Source organism: Malaclemys terrapin, chromosome 13 (genome assembly GCF_027887155.1).
Source record: "Malaclemys terrapin pileata isolate rMalTer1 chromosome 13, rMalTer1.hap1, whole genome shotgun sequence".
Lineage (NCBI taxonomy): Eukaryota > Metazoa > Chordata > Testudines > Emydidae > Malaclemys > Malaclemys terrapin.
The window spans coordinates 31581226-31591331 of record NC_071517.1 but is presented as its reverse complement, the minus strand read 5'-3'; positions in this window follow the sequence as shown (position 1 = coordinate 31591331).

Genomic DNA, 10106 nt, shown 5'->3' with positions numbered 1-10106 from the left:
GCCATGCTGCCCACATGATCAATTTTGGCTGTTGGGTTACAAATCACATTAGTACTGAATGTGGGGGTCATGAAATGTTGTTATCCTTTTTGTATGAGTAAAGGGCAGCCGAACTGCACCTAGACTGCCTGAATGAAGGGGTCTCCTGTGCTTAATTTGTGCTAGGGCTTGCCATGGCTTGCCGTGGCTTGGCTTGGCAGTTCATAGCCCTGGGACCTCTGGGCTTCCCACATCAATTATGAAAGTAACAAACTTGCTTGAACCTGGCACCTCTTTCATTACAAATTAAGCACTGGTCATCTTCAGCTGAACTGCACTTGCTAAGCAGGAGGTTTGGATGCCAGATCCTAGTGGAGAGACAGAGGGTGAGAGACGTGTTTTGCTTAGTGTGTGGGCTCTGCCTAAGAGTCACAGGCACTATTTTTCCTGCCCCCGTCCTCCTCTGTTTAAAGACAGAGCTGATTAGGCTCCATAGAGAGTCTTTTGTTTTGTTAAGTGACCACTAGAGCTGCAATCACTGATAATCAGGTAAGTGCTTAGACCTGCTGCGGGGACAGTGTTTCTGTGGCAGAGACAGCCTAGCCTGCACTAGCAGCGAGGTTCCCCCACGGAGTGCTGAAATCACTGAGAGCTGGTGGAACCTCAAGAGACCGACTCGCAGAGGTCACAGTGACAGGCGGCAGCAGAAGGTGACGGTGCAAGACCATTGGGGGTGGAGCGATAGAGTGAATGGTGACATGACAAGCAACAGCGGACAGAGCATTTGTTTGTTGGACTATGGCCTTGGCTACACTTGCAGCTGTACAGCGCTGTGAGTTAAACCTGACTTCGTGCAGCTGAGTAGGGAAAGCGTTGCAGTCTGTCCACACTGACAGCTGCCAGCGCACTATCGTGGCCACATTTGCGGCAATTGCAGCGCTATTGGGAGCGGTGCATTATGGGCAGCTATCCCACAGAGCACCTTTTCCCATTCTGGCGCCGTGGGTTGTGGGAAGAGGGCGTGGGTGCGGGGGATTCTGGGTCCTGTCCCAATGCCCCATGATGCATCGCTTCGCATCCCAGAAATCCCTTTGTTTCCGTCCACCTTTGGCGCCATCTTTCAACGGTTTCTGTGCAGCGCGATCTGTCTGAGGGAAATGGAGTCTGAACTGCTGAGGCGTATGCTGACGACTCTCGCCAGCATGTCACGTTTGGCTGTCGAACTATTCCTTAAGATCCAAAGTGACAGTGAGAGTGAGGGTGAGGATTTCGACGATGCTATCGAGACGCGTAAGGCATACTACACGAAATTGCTTGTGGCATTCACGGACATACTTAGCACCGTGGAACGCCGCTTTTGGGTTCGGGAAACAAGCACCGATTATAAGAAAAAGCCCCCAAAATCAGGACTGTCCCTATAAAATCGGGACATCTGGTCACCCTAGGTAAATCTCACCCTCAGAGATGTTCCAGTAAGATTCTTTGCCAGATTAGACTACTTTCTAGTCTGGGTCCAGCAATCACTCACACCCCCGCAGTTACTGTCCTTTGTTCCAGTTTCTTTTAGGTGTCCCTTTACGGTGGAGAGGCTATATTTTGAGACAGCTGAAGATAAAATGGAGGGGTATCCAGAGGCTTATATATCTCTCTTGTGAGTGGAAACCCCTCTCCTCTCCTGTATAAAATCCCCTCCACAAGATGGAATTTTTCAATCACCTGGGCAAGTCACATGTCTATGAATGATTCAGCTTTTTGCAGGCCGACACCATTGTTTACATGTTAGTTTGAAGGTTCCCAGGAAAGCTTAGATATGGATTGGCGTCTCTCAAGGTCCATTGCTAGCTAAGTTCTCCCAATTACTTGAATAGCCCCTTCACACTATGTTGACCAAATCTGCCTTATGTGCTTCCTACAGCAAACACTTTAAATACAAGCATAGAGCCAACACTCATAACTTCAGATATAAAAATGATACATGCATACGAATAGGATGAATACATTCAGTAGATCATAACCTTTACAAAGACATGTTACATGGCATATCTAGCATAAAACATATTCCAGTTATGTCATATTTACACTTATAAGCATATTTCTACAAAGCATTATGGAGTGCAATGTCACGTTAGTGTTACACTGACATAATTAGTTTGATGTAAACTGCCTTACGTCGATCTAACTCTGTAGTGTAGGACCAAGCCCCAGTCCCAGACATGGAGATAACTTCTCAATGGGAACCACAGTATGAGCGCGGAGAGCCTGGGATTGGACCCAATCACATATTCACTGGGACTGTCCTGCATTCCAGGGAACCAAAGCTTCCAGCGCTTGCCAGGCATGTTCTAGAGGCAAAATTAGAAAGTCCCAGTTGTTGAGCTGAGGATCTGGAGCTCCGTCCTCTGGTCCACACCACAGAAGGCTGGTCGCCTGCCGTTTCCAATGCACAAGCAAAGTGGCATGAACCCCTGTGCGGGAGGCTTGCGTTGGGAAAGTTGGCCTGTGACAGATTTCTGGGTGAAATGTCAGAGGAGGATTTCTGGGTGTGATTTCCGGTGTTGTGTTTGGTTTGGTTTGTATAATTCCTCCTCTAGGTAAGCAGGAAGGGATGTAAGGTCAGATTTTCAGAGGTATTTAGGAACCTAAAGAGGTACCTTGTGGGATTTTCAAAAGTGCTTACTCTGTTTAGGCACTTAACTCCCATTGGGTTCAACAGCCCTTAGGTACCTAACACCTACTGATTTCCCTTGGGCTCATTACTTGCTTAGAGGCTTTTGAGAACCCCACTAGGCATCTGTCTGCCTCTGTAGGCACTGCCGTACCTTCATAACTCTGGCCCGTAGTGAAATTCCATGGGCAGGACTGGTCAGGACGTCCGCCTCTGTTAGACCTGGACCCTGCTGTGGTTCCTGTGTCCAGCTCTGTAAGCTCACAGGCCCTTCCCTCTGGGCAGCCAGGGGCCAGCCAGGGCCTTCAACCTCTAACCACCTGTCCAGTGACAGAAGGAGATCGTCCATCAGTGTCCCTAAAGCAGTTTCAGTTCCATGGCCTGGCCTCAATCCATAGTGAGCCGTGTCTAGAGTGTGAGTTCCAGCTAGATGAGCTGGTGATGGGCCATTTGTTAGCTCCCCTCTCAGCTCGCTCAGGAATAGATACGATGCTGGTAATAGTGGTGAAAACTGAAGCATCCAAGGTGGGTTTGCTCAGTGTTGGTTGGACTATTGCATGTTTGAAAGAGGGAGGGAAGATTCCTTCTCTGACTGGGGTGTTGGCTGTTTAGGTGAGGGGTGGCTCTCCCCACTCCTGTCTGCAGCAGGGCAGGGACACAGAGGATAAAACTTTGGGCAACCTGTGAATCCTGTGGCAGACACACTGAATTCCATGGCATCATGAGTCCACTGAGCTGTGAGGAATGGAGAAGTTCCCACTTCTTAGCATTATTGTTTCAGGCTGTCTGCAGACTCAGGCAGGCATCACTGCATCACTTACACTCAGTTCCTTTTCAGGGTTATCTCTGCAAACACAAGGTCTAGAAACACAGGGTGCGATACTGTGCAGGGGCTCTGGGACGTGCACCATAGAACTTGCAGCTCTGAGGGAGAGATGGCAATGGTCGCTTGACACCACTTTTGTATCCTTGGTATTCCAGGCTGCTCTTGGGGGGAGGAAGGGGATAAAACATCCCCCAGTGTCATTTAAGGTAGCCGGGGAGCTACCCTAAGTCATAATACCCCAGTGTGGGCCGCCTATGGGAGGCAGCACTGGCAAAAATGTCCATCGTGCTAACAGTATGGACCCACCTCCTTCTGCCTGCAGCACATTCCCTCCCAGCCCTGCTAGCCCCCAGCTGCACTCCCAGCACACCCCTCGCGGTGGGGCTTGCAAGGGGCCCTTTGATGCTGAGCCTGCGGCTGTGTTCCACAGCACCTGTATGGGGGAAAGTCTCCCCCAGCCAGAGACAAGTTTTAATGGCCCCTGTACATTGCCACAGTGGGCCGGGCCAAGAGCTCAGATTCTGGATGCCGGTGGCATGGCCGGGGTGAATTTTCTGGCTGTGGAATCAGGGAATTCACAAGGCCTTGGCCTTGGTGCCTTTTTGCAGAACGTCCCTGTGAGTTTGGAATGTGAACCTGTTTAGCGGGTGTCATAACTATAAAGGGAAGGGTAACAGCTGTCCTGTGTACAGTACTATAAAATCCCTCCTGGCCAGAGACTCCAAAATCCTTTTCCCTGTAAAGGGTTAAGAAGCTCAGGTAACCTGGCTGGCATCTGACCTAAAGGACCAATAAGGGGACAAGATACTTTCAAATCTTGGGGGGGGGAAGGCTGTTGTTTGTGTTCTTTGTTTGGGAGTGTGTTCGTTCTCGGGACTGAGAGGGTCCAGACATCAATCCAGGTTCTCTGCATCTTTCTAAACAAGTCTCTCCTATTTCAAACTTGTAAGTAAATAGCCAGGCAAGGCGTGTTAGTTTTCCTTTGTTTTCTCAACTTGTAAATGTACCTTTTACTAGAGTGTTTATCTTTGTTTGCTGTACTTTGAACCTGAGACTAGAGGGGAGTCCTCTGAGCTCTTTAAGTTTGATTACCCTGTAAGGTTAATTTCCATACTGATTTTGCAGAGATGATTTTTACCTTTTTCTTTAATTAAAAGCCTTCTTTTTAAGAACCTGATTGATTTTTCCTTGTTTTAGATCCAAGGGGTTTGGATCTTGATTCACCAGGAGTTGGTGGGAGGAAGGAGGGGGGATGGTTAATTTCTCCCTGTTGTAGATCCCAGGGGGGTTGGAACTGTATTCACCAGGAGTTGGTGGGAGGAAGGAGGGGGAATGGTTAATTTCTCCTTGTTTTAAGATCCAAGGGGTTTGGATCTGTATTCACCAGGGATTTGGTGAAGGTTTTTCAAGGTTTCCCAGGAAGGGAATCCATTGAAATGGTGGCAGCCGAACCAGAGCTAAGCTGGTAGTTAAGCTTAGAAGTTTTCATGCAGGCCCCTACATTTGTACCCTAAAGTTCAAAGTGGGGATCCAGCCTTGACAGCGGGTTACCAAAGAATTGTGGTGACTGAGGCAGGACATGTAGATCCGGTGGGTGAGGAGTGACCTTTGGAATGGCTTCCCTAAACATCAGGAAGACGACACATCTGTGCGTAACCTTCTCTCTGTTTGTATTTGGGTCTGTTTGCTCTCTGTGAACTTGAGGTCTATGAGGGTGTCCATGTACAGAGAAAGTTTTTAAAAACAAAATTTCTGTGTTGTTAATTGATTGACTGCTCCAGATATCGCAATCATACAAAATATTTACTAGTGAAGCATGTTGGAGCTTGGAGTCTTAGCAGAAACATTTATTTGTATGAACTTCTCCTCACCTCTGTACAGTTTTTCGCAAACCACTCAGACCTGTTTCCTGGGCTGAGTCGTTTACAGTCAGGTTTCTTTAAACAGGTATCTGTAGAAACATGCAGCTTCCTGATTCCTGGCCTGCAGTGTAAATACCTCAGAGTGACCTGAAACACTCAGAGGAGTCACCTCTTTGCTTTGGGTTTTCTGGTAGTTTAAAAAGAGGTTTTATTTCCTCATCCTGTATTGGGACTGCCGGGAGGAACCCGCTGTACCTAATCTGGGGGCTGTGTTCTGTGCTAACAGCACAGGCACTGACTCATGGGTACTTGCCGCCAATCAGCTGTTCCGCGGATCCTGGGGCTGGCCACCAATCGGCTGTTTGGTGGGCCCCGTGGCTGGCTGCTGATCAGCTGTTCTGCAGGTCCCGTGACTGGCCACCAATCAGCTGTTTGGTGGGTCCTGGGGCTGGCCACTGATCAGTGAGCGGCTGGTGGGAGGCGCTCGGTGGAGGTGGCAGAGAGGAGCGAGAGGCTGGCGGCTGGGCAGGAAGGCTCGGGGAGGGGGGTGGAGAGGAGCAAGTTGCAGGTAGGCAGGGGGGCCTCTGGGAAGGGGGTGGAGTAGGAGCAGGAAGAGGCGGAATGAGGGTGGAGCCTGGGGGACGATGCCCCGTGGGAGCAGGGCCTTGGGGCAGAGCAGAGCCGGAGCATCCACTTGGAAAAACAAAAGTTAGCGCCTGTGTCTAACAGGGTCTGTCTTCATGGCAGAATTAACTTGGGCTCTAACTCAGGCATTGCCCTAACCCCCATTCTGTCCATACACAAACCCTCTCATCCCAGTCTGGTGGTGCTTTCAACCCAGGTGACTTAAGTGATCAGTCACATCACACATAATGAATAATGAATATACAAGGTGATTTGCTCCATGCCTGCTCACATCACATGGTTTCTGACAGGTCTTGATGCCTCTTTGGCTGAGCAGTAGTTGAAATTTGGGCCTGGTTGGGGGAGCAGGGATCCGTTTGGATGAGCAATTGCAGACAAGAATTCAGGGTTATCTTCGGTGTCATCTGGTTATTTACAGAAATACACAGTAAGTCCTGTTCCCCTGAAAAGCAGTGGGGATGTACAGTGCACAGTGCACAGGTGCCTACAGAAATCCCAAGCCTGACACTCCAACCCTGTGCCCGAGAAGCAGCTCTCTCTGCCTTTGCTTCCTTCCAGCATCACCCTGCCACTGTGAGGGCTAAGTCAGACAGCGCAGAACCAACCCCCAACCCCTGGGCTTGGAGTCTAAGGGCTTATCTCGATGGGGGGTTTAGTCCAAACTAATTCAAGTTAATGTGGATTGAAAATGTCTGCGTGCACCTGACACAAACCCTTAAAGCTCACTAACTCCCCACTTATTGTGAATTCTGGATTCCACTTTAAAAGTGCACTAAATTCAATGTGAATTAAGTTAGTCTGCGGATGCAGTGATGCCACCATGAGGACACTGAAACCCTCGAGGATGAGCAGCAAGAGTCACTGGAGGAGGAACACGAAGAGGGCCGTGAGGAGATCTCCCCGGAAAGCCAGGATCTCTTTGGGACTCAGGAGTCTGAGGGTGGCCTTGTAGGAATCTGCCCCAATTCCCAGCCCCAAACCCAGCCCAGGGCACAGAAGGAAGATCTGATCGAGGGGGACCTTGGCATGTAAGTATCCCTCTTTCCAATGTATTATTGTTATGCTGTACTGCTGTGCTCACTTCTGTTCTGGGTGCCCCATAGCCTCAGCCATTTCTGGTGGATGTGAGCTAGGAACCTTTCCAAATTTCCAGCTCCCACCTTCCTCTCTCCTTTCCTCTCTCCCCCTACACTGCCCCTGAACAAGTTTTCAAACTGGCAGTTGGGGTGTCCAGGCAATTAGCTTCTAACTCAGACTGAAGCCCCAACCACTGACTGTTAGCATACCCATGCCATGGTGGGCACATACCCATCTACTAATTTTCTTTTCCCTTTTGCATCTGTCCACCCCCCAACTCCATCTGTGTGCCCAAAATGGTGACCTCATGGAGCAGTCACAACCTCTACTACCCCTCCCTTCCCTTACAGGGTTGATTCAAATAATGGTTCTGTTCAGTTGTACAACATTCAAAAGTTTATTGAGAGAGTTGGTACAGGAAAAACAGTCTGTTTAGTATCATGAGCTGGGTGAAACCTTGATATGGGTGGAGTTAAAAACTCTCTGAGATTGATGGATGTGAATTTAGCCTTCAATTAACATAACTGGAAGGATAAATTTATCACAAGCCCCTACCTAAGACAAAAGAGGTATTTGAACGGACCCAGGAGTTTTGGACAGAAGGGCTTTGCTGAGCAGTATTTTGGGTAGGATGGTGTGTGTGTGAAAATATGCAAAACGCAGAGGACCAGAGAACAGACAAGAACAGAGAGGCAGAGGCAAAAGCCAAGCAGCCACTATGAGCACAGTGTGACCCTGGAAAAACTAGTGTCTGGTGTTGACTAAACAGGCTTGGAGCTGTGAGCTACGAAATTGGTCCTGTTCTTGGTTCCTGGCTCCTTGTCCCTTATGACTATTCCCAAATCAGCCCCCAGCAATATACGGGGAGATCTTGGCAGACCAGTAAAGTGCCTGAACCACTACTGCATATTGCTAAAAGTAGCCGAGCTAGCCGGCTGTAAGTGGGCCTATGCAGCAGCATGACCGAATCAGGAGGGGAGGGGGTTTGGATGCCACAGAAAGGGCAGCTTGACCCCGCATCCTTCCTGATGAGATCTGTGTCAAAATCGCTGAGGTTCGCATTCTAGGTAAACAGGAAGCTTGTCTATATGTGGCCTCAGGGATGTGTCTGTCAGGGCCTCAAGGCAACCAAACTCTGAAAAAACACATCTGGCTAATTGATGATCAGAAGGAAACCTCTTGCTTTAACCTGTGAAATTCTTGCTTAACAAGTTTTCTCTGAGTGACATGCTGTTGTAATACTAATGAATAAATAAGGGAAGAAAGTTTGGGGTAGTTGGACTCTTCAGGGACTCTCTCCCTCTGGACACATCTTGTGGTTCCCACTAGCAGACGGAAGATTGGCCATTGGAAGACTGCCGCTGTGCCACACCCAACTTTGGTAATTATTGAGGCTTGGGGATGTTTAACTAACCTGCTGTGGACGTGTGTAAATGCTTGAGATTAAGTAAAGTCTCGCTTTAAGTGAAAGCACTCTTGTGTTGTCCTGTTTGTGCCAGCCATCTACTGTGTCTCCTTTGATTTATTTCCTGACACCACCTCCCACAGAGTAAAATTAACAAGAGCTTTGGGTTGAAAGAACCCCGGGTAACAGATTTTGGAAGCCCCAGCGAGGATGGTAGAGAGAAAAGAGACAGATGGTACAAACAGTTTGTAGTTTGTCCATTGCAATAGGAGGTAAAAGACGTCAGGGTGGGGTCGCTCCCCACAAGTACCCGTGTCGCAGTTTGCGAGTTAATCCACGGATAAATTCCATTACTGGGACTCAGGACTCAGGCTGATTGCCTGCTCGAGTGAAGAATTATGTCCAGGGACAAGGAAACACCTGGAAAGAGAGAACAGATGCAAATGATGTTGGGGAACAGCTTGACAGATTTTGTACAGGAATATGGGGGTAATGGACCCTGGAAGCTTGGCGCTTTCACTGGCCCTGGAGCCTTCCTGCAGTTCCACGAGCAGTGGGATGTCTGGGTTGGTTCAGGGAAGTGGGGAGGTCCAAACGTTAGGGGAAAGAAGAGGACTGCCTTGCAGGGGTTGTGGATGGTCACGACAACACTAGATCAGGAGAACGATTGGCTGGAAGACAGACTGCAGGAACTGGAAAGAATCAGAGCTGAAAAGGAAAGTGAAGTGATTAATCTAAAGGCAGAATCTGATGCTCTAAGAGCTACATCTCTGACACAAGCAGCACAGATTGTAGGAATGCAGAAGCAAGTGTGTGACAGTGAGGGCAGGTCTACACTACCTGCTAAATCGGCGGGTAGCAATCAATCTATCGGGGGTCAATTTATTGTGTCTAGTCTAGACGCGATAAATCGATCCCCAAGCACTCTCCCGTCAACTCTGGTACTCCAGCGTTGTGCGAGACACAGGTGGAGTCGAAGGGGGAGCAGCAGCAGTCAACTCGCCGCCGTGAAGACGCCGAGGTAAGTCAACCTAAATATGTTGCTTTCAGCTACGCTATTCCCGTAACTGAAGTTGCGTATCTTACGTCGATCCCCTCCCCACCCCAATGTAGACCTGGCTAAAGAGGGTCAGTGGCAGGTTGCAGAAGGAAGTGTCTGAGTGGAAGCAGCAGACAGAGAGCAAAGCTGCAGTGAGAGCCCCAGTACTGGATTTACCATGGCGCTACGCGCCGGGCCCACGGTCCAAAGGGGCCCCGACCCGGCCTGTTCTTCTCCGCCCCCTCCCCTGCATGGGGGCAGAAGTTTAGTGATAACACCTGCTCCTGCTGCAGCAGGGCAGGCTCTGCTGGCAGTCTCTGCTGGTGTAGTGTAGTGAATTGCTCTGCATAGGAATGTGCTACTTACCATGTACTGAGCATGCTCAGTTCATCTGCTGAAGCCACTGCTCTACACCCTGTCCTTATTAGCCATAAAATTCTGCTGACTGCTATTTACAGGGGTTAAAAAGGGGGAAAGGGGGCGAATCGGAGGAGGGGGGTGGCCAGGTTCTGAGCAGGGGGTGGAAATTGACTGATCAGGGGGGTCAAACACCTGGAGGCAGGATTAGGAGAGGAGCTAAAGGGCAAAATCAGGGCTGGGGGAGAGAA